We start from the raw sequence: 16,018 nt of genomic DNA, 5'->3' as shown, positions 1-16,018 counted from the left end.
CCTACCAGGCAGCTCTCAGCCAGCTGTGTGCAAAAGACACCTTGTGGACGTACCAAAAATATAGTGGGCCTAAGAGCCTACCCATTGCTTACCATTGTTTCCCTTTATTGTCACTCATTTGATTGCTTCTCATTGGATGGCTTACAATCCTCTTCTTGTGTTTGTCCCTCCTCTGGAGCATAGTCCCTTTACCATCCTTTTCAATTACTGACTTGTATCTTTCCTCTGCTCACATTTTAGGGACTAACTTTTAATGTTTAAGCACCCAGATGAGTTCATGTGTTTTATTACTCTTTTGTAGGCTACCCTCCTAAATACCTGCACTTCTCCATTGCTTCCCCTTTACCTACTTCGTTGCTCCCCTACTCCTCGTATTGAAAGCAAAAGCTTTAACTTTTTTTTTTTTCCTTCTTTTTTTTTAGGTAACTGTTTGCTATTGGGTCAGTCTGCAACCCTCAAATGTAATTCACTAATCCAGAGGTCTCTAACCTTTTCTGATTTTCTGTAATAAGAGCTACTTGTGGTCAATGAAAAATCACCCGGAGCGACTGATATTAATGTGTAACAGTGACCACATGAGGCAAGATTACTTAAGTAGCCACACCAGTCAAAGTTACTAACCATGATCACCTCCGTGCATAGCCGTGGTAGCCAGCAGCAATTAAAAAAAAAAAAAAAAATTTCCAGTGCAGAATGCCTTTATATAGATAATACATAATGGCAATAGCTTGAATGACCCTGGCACCAAGGTAACACTATTTCTAAGCTTTAAATATATTTTGAGAATCCAACCATTTTCTCTAAACATCAGATTATGAATTCTGAAAATACTTTTTTTTTCTCTTGACTACACAATTTTCAATTTTGGCAGTCGCAGCTCGTTGCGCTCATGCGGGGTGGGTGCAGCACGCTGGGGGGTGGCAAAGGGAGCGCAAGGGGGTACAATTTAATTAAAATAAAAACTTATCTGCATGCAGCCGCTCTGCTCCTCCTCTTCTCTGCTGCATACAGGCACAGGCTCCCAGCCTGCCCAGCAGACAATCCTGAAGCTGCTCAAAGCAGCGTTCAGATTGGCTGGGAGTACTCAGCCAGGGCACTCCCTGGCAGATTGTGAGCCTGTGCAGGCTCTCCCCAGTCCGGCAACTGTGTTGGGCTGGGGAGAGCCTACTGCGCATGTGTTTGGCCAGACTGAGACGGACCCCCAAACATAGATGCGCACTGAGGGGGAGGGGGGGGGGGGGGAGGGCTGTGCACTCCGCCCTCAGTGCTGGTCACAGCATGTGGCCCAGCCCCTTTTATTTAAAAATTTGAAAAAAAAACAAAAAACAGTTTAGCGTTTTTTGGTAAAAGGTTTGCAACTGCCGCTGCTAGCAGGCGGGGATGCTCCTCCGCCCTAATGGAGGCGCTGCCCTTGAATTTTGGATACGTATACAAGTCAATCAAAAGCCTACAATTTAGTAGGCTGAGCTGAACACAGGAGTGCTACTTACTGGTAGCTGGAAAGCCACTAGTAGCTCACGAACTACTTGTTGAAGAAGCCTGCATTACTCTCAGTAGCACCCTTACCCTCTCCATTGCTTCCACCTACTTACCCAGCCACCTGTTCCTCCATAGCGCGCACCCACCCTGCAATCTATTAAATATATATTTCTTTAATTAATTTATTTTTTTTGGTTCCCTTCTGATGTGGCACAACATTTAAAAAAAAAAAAAAAAATGGACATAGGCAATGGTAGACCTATTAGCTTTTCAAATACTTGTTTTTTTTTTTTTTTTTTCTCACTGTGCTCTAATTAGTCTAAAAGCCTGACTACGCTAGCAGTTGATCATGTTGTTGCCAATAGGTTCAGGTCTGAGAACTTCCAAGTTATTGTCAGTCACTACCCATGCTATACGCCGTAGGTGAAAATGTTGAGACTGTGTCCACTTGGCACTGTAGCATGTTTGTGTATTGTTTTCAGTAATTGACTATATGGAGACATTGGAGTTATGAGCAGTCATTGCTATGCCAATGGGTTGTGGTTGAGATCATTCAAACATTGTGAAAGCAAATATACACGTTTTCTTCAGAAGCCCAGCCGCAGTTTGCCATGGGTGTCTGATCAGTCTTGAGTCAACTTTTTTCTTTCATTTATACCATCTCTACAATACCTTACAGATTCACTTACAGTAGTTGGAAAATATGGGGCTACCTGTATTCTTCATATCCACATTTTAGAAGAGAAAAGTGGAAAATTTCTGGGAAACAAATTGTGAGAATGTATTTTTCCCCCATTGGCTTCTTTTGGGGCCTGAATCAGATTTCTGTTATGTATGGATTTGCAAGTCTGCTGCTGCAGGATTGGATATTACGTATGCAAATGTACAGTTTCTTATCCGACCTGTCAGTAGCACAGAGAAAGCACAATGGCAGGTAGAGAGAGAGCGTGATGAAATTGCTGTGCCCTGGCCTGCAGGAGCACATTACTGGAAGTGCATACTCCAAGGTACACAAAACCAGCCCCCTGTCTGCTGAAGCCCGCAGAGGAATGTGGTTTTTACATGCATGAATCAGAAGCCTTGAAATTAGTAGTCTCCCGTCTGAATAGATAGGTTTGCCATGTATGCTGTATGGAAACTATAGAGCGAGAACCAGGTAAGTGAGTCTCACTCAGGGTAAATTCACAGTAAATGATCTGAGCATGATAACCACCAGAGTCCACCTTTTTAAAATACGGCTGCTGTTGCACAGCTAGGGGAAGAGGCACTGGGCTGGTAACACATGTGCCTATGCAAGTGTGGGCTATGCATGCGAGCCTGCCATTGTGCACAGCCCAGTATCTGTGCACAGGGGCTGTAATAGAGAGGACTCTGCAAGGATAGGTGCTGACCTGGGGTAAACATAAATGGCATTTATAGTGTGGGTGTGTAGTGCTTAGGAAATCTGTAGAGCTTTCAGTGCATTATTATACATATAGGTGAAATCTGCCATAAAGTACAGTTTAGCTCAATTTAAGCCTACAAGTCCAGCAAGGTATTAAACTGGGACAAAACATGCAGTTTCCAATAACACCCAGCCACATCATATGATACTTAAGAATTTGCCGTATGTCTCTGGCTCAGCTCGTAGTCAGATTTCTGACTTGTCCTCCCTACTCTGACAAGTCTGTCCTGCAGTTCTTATTTTGATGATAGTGGTGCCGCTGCCGTAAACACGCATTAAGTGTAGGAGATTGAGTCAACCCCACACCTCTTGGATGCTGTCGGTCTAACTCCTGTCAACCTAAACCTCACACTGACTCCTCAGGAAAGTTGTGGAAACAGATCATACCCCTTTCACACAGTTACTTGGTGACTCACACGTGCCAAGGCAGGTCACAAGATGCTAACTGGGTTTAAAATTGTTTTGAAGCAATTGCATCCTATTGTATATAGCAAAGCAGATAATACATAATACAGTAATCATCATTACAACCAAGGTAAAGATTATATAAACAACCCCACCATTTTGTATGATTCTAGAAAGTCTAGAGATTCCTGCCAAAACCGTATGTCTAAATCTGAGACCATAGTGGTTTTAACCCTTTTGTCTGTCCTGACCTAAGGGAGTAACCCCAGGCCCACACCTGAATAGAATAGCAGGGGTCTGCCTGTTTGGATGGCAACCCTCTCAGGAAGCTGAAGTCCGCACCAGAATCAGCAAAGCTGTCGGTCATGTGGTATGTGCCCTAGGACGGACATGACCAGAATGACCTCTACCAATGGCCAATGTATTGTTTATATAATAACCCATACAGAGTTCGTAGAAGAGGCCTGACGTAATGATGTCTTCTGGACATGACCTGGTTTGGCAATACTTGTTGGCATCTCATGTACCATACAAGGCATAGAGTGCCTGTTGTACAATGGCTGATAAAATGTGCAGCATGAACTGTCTTCTGAGAAAGAGGTAACTGATTAGAATATAAAAACTATTGGCTAAAAACAGGCTTTGCTAAAACAAAATATGAAAATGAATGAAATGTGTACGAGAGTTAAAAGGCACAGGCCATGGAACTGGACTAAGCAAGGGTGTTCAACCCAGGTACTAAAGGGCCACTACAACAAGTTACTCTGTTCCCCATCAGAGGGAACAAAGGCCTCCCCACAAAAAACGAGCAATCAACAGTGGGAAAGGCAGTTGTGTGGGGGAAATCTGCATCCGATGATTAGCTTGTCACACTGCACCTGTCAGCCAGTCTCACTGGAGGAACCTCAGACATTTGGAGCCAGCAAAGGAAGGGATCCAACAGTGATGTCAGCCAGGGTTGGAACTGAGTCCCTCAAAGGAGCTCTTTCTAGATAAAACATGAAGATGCCATTTTGGATTGTCACAGAATGCTGTGCAGGAGGATTTAGACAGAAGTGGAAGGATGATGAGCATTGCATGATTGAATGAACACAAACAGGTGTGATGGTTTTATAGGGCTGACCTATTGTGGTGTATGCCATGCTGATGACACTCTTTGGGTGTACTGGGGAATTCCCTAGCGAGAAATACATCTTATTGGAAGAGGAGACCTCGCCCATTATTTATGGCATACTTCATCATAGGTAACATGTCCCCACCCTGGTTGAATAATACCAACTGGGCAGACTCTACCTCAAAATAGAGGTAATTATTAGATACAATTCTAGTGGACAGAGAGGGATCCAGATAACTAAAAACACCTAGAGGTAAACCTAGGATATCACTTTTAGTAGAAACCTCTGGCACAGTTTAAAAAAAAAAAAAAAAAAACACATTGGGATGGAGTGTAGGCTTAATGGCCCAATCATCTGTGATCTTCCAACATGTTTTTCCCCTATTCCTAGCTAATACAGGTCACGGGCATTCTTCAGGGCCAGGGGATACTTAACAAACTAACATATATAATGTCAGTAAGTGCAATACAAATTAGTAGTGTGAAGGGGAGTCCTACCTTGGCAATAGATTATGCTTCCTAAAATTAATGGTAAATAAATACTTTTTTTTTTTTTTTTTTTAAACCAATTTTGTTGGAAACACAGAGATACATAGTTTGACACTCGTAAACCTCAATATATGCAGGAACATCGCACTACAAACAAACATGCACACATGCCAGGTGAATGCATACATGCAGATGGAGATATGTATCTTCCCCTAACTTGTGGAATAGCAAATGTCCTGGTCTGAGAGGAGACAGTACCCTCTGTAGTAACACCAGTGGTAAAAGGAAGGCTCTGTTGGTTATGACACGAATATATAAATCTGAAAGGATCCTTAAGCTCCTGCAGCTGCCATATAGGTCATAAGGCACACAACAGTGGTTAGTAGGTTGTGAATGTGGCTATTGCCATAAAGATCCGTAAGGAACCAGGAGAGAGTGACAACTCTTCATATTCAAGGCTGAATCAAAGAAAACCAAGCGGCAAAGCCCTGCATTATCTATGCATGAAATTGGGTAAAGAACTCTCCATAATGCCACGCAGAACTTGACCAACATGATTATTAAATGTTGTGGGGGTACAGGGAGTGCAGCAAAGCCCAGGATGGTTTTATGAAAGTGCCTGGGTCTAAAAAATGCATCGAATTTATGAGCCTCTACCACCCCAGCCAGTTTCCCTACTGAATCAAGCGGTTCAGAGCTGGAGTTTTTGCTCTTGGACTCTGAGCGGAGAGTCCTTGTGGTTGGTCCTATGGGTATTTTATGTGGTCTGTGGCAAGTGAAGAAGGATTCAAGCACACGTTTTGTGTTGTGCTTATTTAACAGCGATGATGATTGAACAATTAACTTTTGTCATTATAATAAATGCATGTAACTTAGTATTTGTCCCATTGTTTTCATTGCTGATGCAAGGTTGAGTCATGACGTGGCTGACTTTATTAATGTGGTGACATCCTAATAAAGCCAGTAACCTTGGCTTGTGTATGGATGCCTTCTATAACGTGACCTTCACTGAGTACATTTTTTTTTTTTTTTTTTGGATGACCCCTTGACTAATCCAATAGGCCTTTCTTATTTAAAATTACACCACCTTATATTGTGATGTTGCATCAGCTTTAGGTAGGAGGGGGAGAGGGTATTGTGGTGATTGGGTTCTGGACCCATTAGGGGTGATATGAGGGTGTCACCAAAGGTATTTTCATCTACCTGATGTGTGTGTGTGTATTTTTGTAATGTGTAGTATTTAGTGTGTTTGTGATAAAAGTACTTTTGCGTTTATGACAGACTGAAAGAAAGACTGACTGTACAATAATTTGAATGTTCTTGATGAGGGCCAGAACACTGGCACTGCGAGCAGACGCCACCGTCCCTGAGGAGTCCTGGAACTGTTCTCCTTCCCTACCCTGAGACTCGAGTGCCACTGTGAGATACTTGGTTCCCATTAAGGATACAATTGTAGACGTATTACTTGTGAGGGACTCCTCCTTCGCAACTAAAACCCAATTTCTTACAGCTGTGATTAGTGGAATATCCGTGTAAAAACATTGCACTTATGCCCACTAACACTTCTTGCCAGTTTCTTTGCAACGTGGGGCAGTGCCATGGTAAGTGCAACTGATCCACTGCACTTCTACCAGCAAGCTGCCGATTGAGGGGTTCCAAACATGGATTTGTGGTACTATCACTGGTTCGCTAATTCAGTCATTATCCCCCATTCTTAGAATACACTGGTTCAGTCCTTAACTGTAAGCGAACACCCCAGTGCCTCCCAAGCAATTGATTTACCTAGTTATACAGTGTGCATAAGAAACTTACACATTTCTGACACTGCATAGGCAAATTGTTTGTTCCTTTCAGAAAATGTTTACCTGATAGATGCTGCTAATTACAAAATACTCTCTGCTCAAATAAAGGGATGCTTAATGCGAGTATTGCTGCTGAAACCTGTGGGGTTGGATATAGGACCGGGGGTGTTCAGAATTCCCTGGCTGTTAACATTCTATGATTGTGCCACAGATTTTAAGTTATCCATCACTTTCATTCCCAGTGGTTACATCTTTGCCATGATGCTTTAGTGTCCCAGTCAACACACATTGACACTGAAGCTTCCCCATTGCCAAAGTGCACAGCATCCACTCGGTATTGTTCTGTCCCTGTTGCGTGTTGATTCTCATACAACACTACCCTCCTTCTGGATCCAGACTTAACTGACTCAACCAATGCTTTACTCCTTTCAGGAATTGTCCCTAGCTCCTATAACTAGCCATCATCACTCTTTCCCTTCTTGAAGACAATCGTGAAAGCCAAGTAGCCAGAAAACCTCTGGAGTATGGGGAACCAAGCCATCTTCTCCTGGACTACCAATCTGGATCCTGACCTAGGAAAAGTACTAAAACTACTAACCAAAATGGGAGGAGATCAACACCCCTTCTCCTTGACCGGTCTATATCATGATACCCTCAACCACAAGACCACTCTGGAATAGCTTGGGCACTGGGCAAGAATCTGAGGACCAGAACTGCAGAGGACTCCATTTGTCACGAACCGCATCTGAAAGGTTAGAATCTGATCAATCGAACATCTATATGCACAGTGACATGTGGCCTTACTTGAGGTTCATTGATCATGTTATCTTTACAGCATCTCAATATGCCCCATGCCACAAGTCCTTGACCAGTCCGTAGAAGATAGCCAAATACACAAAGCCTTGTCAAGAAATTCCTTCCCTGCTTAATTTGTGGTGTTGGTTGCAGGTGCTTGGCACGGACACTTAGTTGTAAACACTGACACTTATTATGACAGTTTATCACATGGTGACATTGTCGGTTTCTAAACGGAGCTCATCAACCTCGTGTTTAATATACTTAATAAAAATAAAATATGCAGGCCCGGACCAGCAATGTAGATTTAAGTGACCTGGAGTATTTAAAATGTCACACTATTACTGTGTGATGGTTACTATTTGACAGTGCTGGGGGAGAGTGGGAAGTGCCAACCAGTGTCCTCTGAGAAGTATCTTGGGTCCTGGCATTTATATTTTCACAAATTAAGTACTGCCTATTGTAAGTAAAGGAGTACTGGGGAAGTATCATATATTTCCTGAATTTTTCCAATTTTTCCAATTTTTTTTTTTATTTATTTTTTTATTGGTCGGTTTTGATGAAGTGTGCGGAGGTTAGGACAGAGGAGTAGAATCGATTGTAGATGTTAGATTCCATACGTCTGTAATGATTCTCCTCCTGTCCTACCCTTGGAAACCAAGTTCCCACCAATTAAATGTGTTCAACAATGGGAAAAGAAAATGGAGATTTCAAACGTAAAAGTAAGACTTTAGGGGTAATAAAAGGGGTAATAAAAGTTATGGTTAATGCATGTGTTTGAAAAGTAAATAATTTAGCGTGAAAGTTCAACTTTACGACTCTATTTGTGTTTTCTGCAGTCACTTTATCCTCACTGTTATACCCCACATTTTCCCCACTTATACCGTGTAGTCTCTATCATTTTATGAGGGATCTCTGGTGCTACCTCCTTCGCCATCTTTTCCCACATTTCCTTCTGTCACCATCTGATACACCATCCATTACTCTAGCCTTCACTGAGTCTCTAAACTTAACCTACTCTTAAACCCCAATCTTAACCAAACCTTGACCAAATCCTGGCACTACTCTAATCCTAACCATAGCCGAGCCTGTCACCACACCTTACGCTAACCCAGGGGCGCTTCCTCCACAATGGCGAAGGACCCTCACCCCTGGTAAGAGCCAGCAGCTGTAAAATAAAACCATATTTCATTAGCTTTTATCTTACAGCTGTTGGCTCAGCCAGCAGCATGTGCGGGGCTGGGCCATGGGAGGGGTTGGAGGGGGAGTGGAGTCTGTGCACATGTGTGTTTGGCCAGCCGCATTGGAAAAACTGCACAGGCTCCAGTGCTTTGTCTGAGTGGCAGACCAAGCCACTCGGACCAATCCTGGTGCTGCTCTCATGCTCGGTTTAGCATGAGCAGTGCCAGGATTGCTGGGGAGCCTGTGCATGTGTCCCAGGGAATGCTGGGACACCAGAAGAGGAGCAAGGCAGTGGCGTTGGAAAGTAAGTGTGTGTGTGTGTGTGTGTGTGTGTTTTTTTTTTTGTTGTTTTTTTCTTCATTGTTGTCCCTGCCTCACCCTTGAGATTTGCAGCAGCTGCTGCTGCCCTAACCTCTAAACTTAACTCTAAACTACTCCTTAACCCTTTCCTTACTTCAGCCCAAACATATGCATTATTTCGAGTTTTACTGCTTTCCCAACGTTTTATATTTTCTACTTCTTTGTTGGTCACATTTTATTTTCTACTTTTCCGGCTTTAATATTTTTTCTACCTTTTTAAGTGTGTGTGTATATATAATATATTCATTCGCTCCCTCCCCAACATAGCGACTGAAATTCATCTTTGTAAAACTAAACTGATTTTATGGCTAGGCTAAGTAACATATATATGTTTAAGAATCCGATCCTTATCTCTATTTGATTCTTGTAAAAAGCATCCTTCCTCTTGAGTTGGTGCTCTGTATTAGCACAGATCACATGCGGTGATAGGGGCACAGCTTGTTTAAACTATTTTAACGCATTTCCTATAATTTACTCTGTTTATTTCTACTGCTTTGCATTCTCCAGTTTTCCGAATTTGGCTTCTTTTGCGTGGAAATAGTTTGTTTAAGCAACTGTTATTGTGAAATGGAAACAAAAGACATTGTTCTGCTTTCAGTGCATCATTGTAGTACAAAATGTGATAACGCTACTTTTTGTTTTGAGGCAGGAGAACAAATAATTAGTAATGAAAGGGGCCGGCCATTTCAAGTTGGCTACTTGGGGAGCTACAAAAGGGTGTGTGGTTTTTTTTTTATTTTATTTTTTTGTGCCCTCCTCACGGTGCCGAGTATTTGACTTGGGAACCACATGCAGATGAATGTCCGAGATGAGTGTTAAATTTGGGTCTTGTTGAAGACCTTTCAAAATCCTGTGGGAGAACTTTTGCTAAGCTGTGGGCTGTATCCGAGCTAACCAGTTGAAGTCTCTGTTAGAGTAGGCCTGATTTGGACTGAAACAGGTCAATAATATTCAGTTGTTCTGGTGCTTGAAGAGGAAGCTGTAGAGTTCCTTGAATAAATGCAGAATAGTGAGTCTGCAACACAACACCGTCTACAGGTAGAATGTGCCAGCCTGTAAAATAAACAGGCCATACCAGAAAAGTGGTAATTAAAGCTTCATCATTGGTATTGAAATCAGTTTTTATTGATTTCAAAACATAATGTTTCATTCACTGTCCATCAACTATACAGTATCAAGTTCTCCCCACACACCCTACCTTTCGCCCCTTTGTGTGTTTTCCTGTTGGACCCTTTCTTTTGTTTTGCCCTCGCTTCATCTAATAAGAACATTGATACAGTAGCCAGAACACTTGGCATTACTAGTTACTTTTTATTTAGATTTATTTACAATAGAGATTCTTGGGTAATAAATGCATTGCACATTTCATTGATACTAAGTGTGGGTACTGATTAGTTTCTTGCATTTCTTTGCCTCTATTTTTTTGTTGTTTTTCGATCTCTGCCCCAGACTACTCTATCTGTCTTTTGAGCAGATCTATGGTTTCCCATCTATATCTATATAATCGACTTTAGGTCCGCCCCTTGTTCATGATCAGAATCTTTTGTTAGCACTCTATTTCTACTTGCTGTTCCTTCCTATTTTTGTGTCCTGTCAGAGGTTTTCTGTCTCACAGCATTCTAGTTGAGCTGCATCCATCCTCTATTAAAGGGATTTTTTTTAAAAAACATTTTTTTTTTGTTCATGTCTTCATGAGTACGTTTCCTTGCTTGTTTTGTTCTGTGCTCTGACACATTTCCAGTGTTTTTTTTTTTTCCCCCCCTTATTCTTGTATACTTATTTTATTCTCCTTCTTCCACAATCTTTTTCTCACTCATGTTCCCCGTCACGCTTTTTATTTTTTAATGCAGAGACCCAGCAGCTGCAATGCACACACATTTATTTCTTTAAGTTATTTACCATTATCACAAAGCCTTCCTGGCAAAGGATGGTTAATAATGGGCGCTATTTGTTACCATGGCTGTATCACAGTGCATGCCATCTTGTAATGGGATATCATTAACAGTGCAAGTTGCAGTGGATATTTATTAATGAGTCACATGACATCAACACACTCCACATTGTCACCTGGTGAAGCCCATCACTTGGTGAGCTGGAAAGCCCTGCACACGGGGCGTTTCCCATTCATGGATGGTTTCTCTGTGCTATTGAAATCTATTACGGAATTGACAGCATTCACAAGTGTTGCACAGAAGGCAGCATTAGTAGCCCTTGTGTGTTTTGGTCCAGGTAGAAGTGGCCACCCCCTCCACACACCCTGCTCCTTGAAAGTATATTTGGTTGTGATGACTTGAAGGCCCCACACCTACTTTCAGATGCCCCTAAACCGCATCCTCCACCCCTCTCCCCCTCAGAAACAATGACCTTGCTTTCTTTCACACTTCAAAACTGTTTCCAAGTTGGCAAGATTAAAGATTTCCCACCATGGTTTGAAGGTGAATGGCAAAAAGCATTGTCAACGCCAATAGCTTGAATGAGCTGGTTCTCTTGTTTTTTGTGTGTGTGTGTTTTTTGTATTTTTTTTTTTGTTTTTTGTTTTTTGTTTTTTATTTTTTTTATTATGAACTCTTAATTACTTTGAGTGAACTGTGGCCGATTTCAAAAGAACTGGAATCACATGCTGCACCCTCCCTGAAAGCCTAAGTTCAAGCAGCTGTAGCTTGCACTGTGGGGAGAGGGAGAAAATGTTGCCCTTGAGGCGGGTAAGAATCGGGGGTCAGCCTGTGGTTGCGGGAGCTTCGGGGATCAGGCTGGGGCTTCTCTGAAATAGTTTGCTTCAGTTTCTAATTATCCATGCTTGGCAGACCAGGAGGGGAAGAAAGGAGATGATGTGGCTGGAAGAGGTAAGAGGATTAGATTTTTTAAAACCAAGAACTGCAACATTTCTTAAAAATAGGGTTACTATTTTGCATTATCTGACCCCCACAGAATGACAGCACTCATCAACACAAATACAGAAGAGATACTAAGAAAATGCAGTTTTTAAATCAATCCAGCATCATGCCTATTAAATTTTCTTATTTATAACATATGCTATCTAGCTGTGCTTTGGAACATATCAAAACTTACCTCATGGAGGAGCGTAGCATTGGTTCCACTCTTGTACTTTACAGAAATCCTAGAAACGTGACCAGCATCATATCTACTGTGCCTTAACATTATTAATATAAAGTGAAGCACCAATTCGTATTATTAATAGTGCATTCACTGTAAGACTACAGATTCTAATGCGTGTGTTCTAATGTTTAACTTTAACATGAGTTTGTAGTTCTCATTCCTATTTACACTTGTGCATTTCGAGTTATGTTGCTTATTGAAGTTTCCTTATATACTCATGTTTTCATTTATGAATGGCTGCATTCATTCTATATTTGTTAAGGTGCACCTACAATTGTGTATTCTGAATGTGCATTGACTGTTTTATATGAACAAAGCCTTAAGTGTTTGATTTCTTTTGTTTAACCTTCAACATGAAGTTTTGGTTGCGCTGCAATGTTCTTTTTCTTGCAGGTGCACTCATGTGGTTTTACAGTTAGTGAAAATCAGATCGTGTATTAGAGACATTGAGGTCGGAGAGGATACTTTGGCAAGGACGAGAGGCGCTAACAAACTAGGAAGAAAGGACTCCTGTCCACACTGCATCAGGGAGACATTGAAGGTCGTCGTCTTGATGTTCAGACTGTGGGATGAGAGAATCGAATGGAGTTGTCGAATTCAACTGTGGGAAGACTGCAAACTACTGGTTCTGATGAAATGGAATTCTCAAAGGTCCTGTGGACTTAATTTGGATTCACACTGTTAGTCAAGAGTGGATTTTCCTTGGACTTCAGACCTCTCTGCTCTTATTTTGTTGTGCGGCTTTATGCTATGCAACACCTCTAGGAGAATTTCTTCTAAGGTCTCCACTATACTGACACCTTCCAATTTCCCAAGAATTAACTCTGATTTCCCAACTAACTTAGTTCAGGATTAATTTATTAGATAACTTTAGATTTATTCATACATAGACAAGAGGATCAAGACTTGTAAACTGATCAACAGATTCTACTTATTTTTTGTATTGCTTCAACTGAAATCCTTGTATGGCTTATGCTGTTGCAGTTTGACCTTATCCAATGCTATGGTTCACCCTTGGTGATCCTGTACTTAAATAGCATGTTTTTGAGATCCATTTACATTAGTTTGGTCCTTAGTTTGTATTAAACTCTTAACTTTACTTACCACCTCTTGGTCCTTAATGTGTGACCCAATGGGTTACACTGTTAATGAAATTGTGGAATTGAACTGACTCTCCTTTACCAGTTGGACATTCTGAAAAGATCTATTGAAAGAGGAATGGTAAGAACAATGGCCTAGCACTCCATCAGTCTAATTGTTTTCAGTGGACCCTATCTAAAAACCAGTCCATGAGCCAAATTTCCTGGGACCTGCCAGGACAGCTGGTGGAACAAGCATTTGCAATGCAGTAGGTCTCATATGTGCTTGAGGTAGAGCTATTGGCATTGTAAATTCATAACTGGAATTCCTTGCCACATAAATTGGTCAACTCTGCCTCATAATTTCAATATTTTCCCGCCATATAATTCCAATGGCCCTTCCATTAAACTTATTGCTCTATCTGCAGCAAAAAATGTTGCGGTTCAGCGTCCTAATTTAAATCTGCCATGCTAATTCCAACAGAATACCACTTTCACCACCCCACCATCAGGCTATCACAATTCCCTAAAACAGCCACAAGACAGCCACAGAGGCGAAATAAACTAGAAGGGTCACACAAATATATCAAGTGTTCAAACAGTCATAGTGTAATAAGGATGTTAAGTTGGCCTGAATCATGGTCATAATTTTAATGACAGATTATTAAAACATACAATGATCATACAAACCTTTATCAGAAGTACACTTTTGGCATTAGACTGTAATGCTCAAAACAGCCCCTAGAGGGCACCATAACAAAAATATCACTTCTAAGAAACCTGGGGCCAGATAAATCAAATGGTTTTACCCATTCTGTGTCATTGGGAAAATGCTTTGGTACATATGGCCCTTGGTCATGTAACCATATTGTTAGCCCCTAGAGGGGATAACCCAGTGGGAAAAAATAGGAGAAAGTAGTGCAGTGTAACCACATACTTGGCCTCTAGAGGGCTTTTAGGGCTTGCAGGCCTACTGCAATGATATTCCAAACAAGGCCTTTAAAACAAAAGTTCTCCCAGCTGTAAAACAAAAGTTGTTGCCATAAAAAAGCTTAAGTCACTGACTGAGGGGAGGGTTTATTAATTTGGGGTCCCAACTAACCTAGTGTGGGAACCCAGAGACGATGTAAACCAAGCGTTTTGAAGGTGGTACCATTGTGCTAGGACCACCACAGTCCTGAGCAAAAATGTTTTGTCAAAGCAATGCCCTGCAAAGCAGTGACGGTTGAGGTTTCCCGAGTTCAGTGACTATTGAAGTGTTGGCTCTCCTGCTCTGCCGGGAGAGCCACTTTTGCTTTGAGGATTTCTGTTTTATGTAAAGCATTCACCAGTTTCAAGTGTTTTAAGGGGAGAGCCACAAGAAATGACTGTGATTGGGTAACTGTGAACAATGTGACCTGTGCTCCAATACCACTGATCAAGTTCACGCTGTTGTGCGTATTTGTGCTGTGCGCACCATGGCCGGCACACAACACGAAACAGAGAGACAAAAATGGTTCGCCCACACTGAAGTATATCGGCAATCATGCATTAATCCATGTAACGGGGGACAGTCTGCAGGTCATAAACAGCCTTAAGGAGGGACCAACGTAAAGAATTTACAAATGACCAAGTGATTTTTGAAAGGCAAGCCCACAAACGAGTGAAAGTGATGAGCATGGCTAAAAGCCCACAATACTTGCAACCGGTCAAAGCGCTTGCGCGCTCGACCTAGAAACTGGACTGTCCTGCAAATCCAGGCCCACCAGTCACCCTCGGAAAAGGGAAAGTGCAATGTGAGCACACAGGCTTGACCCACTGAAACCTGATGGCAGCTCCTGGTGTGACGACACTGGGCATGATGGTGATTGTGGGGCACGGTCTGCACTGCCACTGCTCCTGATGGCTTCTGACTGATAAAAGGTGCGTCAAACTACCCAACACACTGGAGGAGAGGACATCCTGGTGAACTCCTTCGGTGTAGGTCAAAGATCACTGCACAGAAGCCGGTCTCCCAGGGAGGATGTTGGTCAGGCAGCCAGAGAGCACTGTGCAGACACCTCTCTCCCAGGGATGCTGATGTTCAGGGCAGAGAGCAGTGTGTAGACCGGTCGCCCAGGGATGCTGATGTTCAGGGCAGTTAGGACTGTGCGAAGCCGCCCCCCAGGGATTCTGTTGTACCAGGCGAATGTAACGCAAAGCAGGGTAGTTCTGGTCACTGAAAAGGCACTGAAAACATTCTCGGCATCGGGTTCAATCGGAGACGTCCCCTTTAACCAAGCTCTGCGTTGTCGGGGTCTAGAGTTCGTTTTCCGTCTTTGCAGTATCAAGCCAGACAGCAAAGACCAGCTGAAGCAGCAACGTGCGAGCAGGTCATTTAGTGGAATCAAAAGCACTAAAGCCAGTAGTTCTGGCTTTTGTTTAGTGCACCTCTGGTGCTTTTCTGAGTTGTAATTCCCACAGTCTCAGCAGTGGGTAAAAACTGGAGGAGAGGGAAGGCAGGATGAACACAGTTTCTGAAAACCCGTTACAAATTTGGGGTGAATGACTGAACATTTTATTTTAGTTTTATACACGATGGTATACCTCGGGGTATCTCCTGCAAAGACCTAGAAGTAGTTTGCAGGTTACAATCTTAGCAGGGTGGATCACTGAGGTAACGTACCTTCTGCAGATATTTGTGTGCAGATCTCACATCCGTCTTAGCACAGAGAAATACCAGTAAGTTACTGCATCAGCTGCACAGATCTACCAGTTTTCTGTAGGCCCCGGT

The 16,018-nt window shown here is 42.3% G+C and overlaps 1 long non-coding RNA gene across 1 annotated transcript in view; it reads left to right on the top strand.

Moving 5' to 3' along the window:
• The window catches only part of LOC138296228 (uncharacterized), a 45,777-nt gene extending 32,491 nt beyond the window's left edge, over positions 1-13,286 (top strand). The window contains exon 2 of the long non-coding RNA XR_011203791.1: positions 12,581-13,286. This is a non-coding gene — a long non-coding RNA (uncharacterized lncRNA). The remainder of the gene's footprint in view (positions 1-12,580) is intronic.
• Positions 13,287-16,018: the final 2,732 nt, after the last annotated feature.

This window comes from Pleurodeles waltl, chromosome 1_2 (assembly GCF_031143425.1).
Source record: "Pleurodeles waltl isolate 20211129_DDA chromosome 1_2, aPleWal1.hap1.20221129, whole genome shotgun sequence".
NCBI classification, from domain to species: Eukaryota; Metazoa; Chordata; class Amphibia; order Caudata; family Salamandridae; genus Pleurodeles; species Pleurodeles waltl.
The sequence above is the reverse complement of the archived record's forward strand: the minus strand, read 5'-3'. Positions and strand labels throughout refer to the sequence as shown.